Raw genomic sequence first — 517 nt, 5'->3', positions numbered from 1 at the left:
TACAGAAACGGCTACAATCATACATTGACAGAGAACTTCCAGAGGTTCAAGATGGATTCAGAAGAGGCCGTGGAATGAGAGATATCATTGCTGATTTCCAATGGATCTTGTCTGAAAGCAGAAAATACCAGAAGGATGTTTACCTATGCTTTATTGACTACGCGAAGACTTTTGATTGTGTGGATCATGACAAGCTATGGACAACATTGAGACGTATGAGTATTCCAGAACACTTAATTGTACTTCTGAGAAACATGTACGTGGACCAAGAGGCAGTTGTTCGAACAGAGCATGGGAAGATGGAATGTTTTAAAATTGGGAAAAGTGTGTGACAAGGTTGTGTTCTTTCACCATACTTATTCAACCTGTATGCTGAGCAACTAATACAAGAAGCTGGGTTCTATGTAGAGAAACATGGTGTCAGGATTGGAGGAAGACTCATTAACAACCTGCAATATGCAGATGATACGACCTTGCTTGCTGAAAGTGAAGAAGACTTGAAACATTTACTGATGAA

This window comes from Chrysochloris asiatica, unplaced genomic scaffold, assembly GCF_000296735.1.
Source record: "Chrysochloris asiatica unplaced genomic scaffold, ChrAsi1.0 scaffold00292, whole genome shotgun sequence".
Taxonomy (NCBI): Eukaryota; Metazoa; Chordata; class Mammalia; order Afrosoricida; family Chrysochloridae; genus Chrysochloris; species Chrysochloris asiatica.
The sequence above is the reverse complement of the archived record's forward strand: the minus strand, read 5'-3'. Positions refer to the sequence as shown.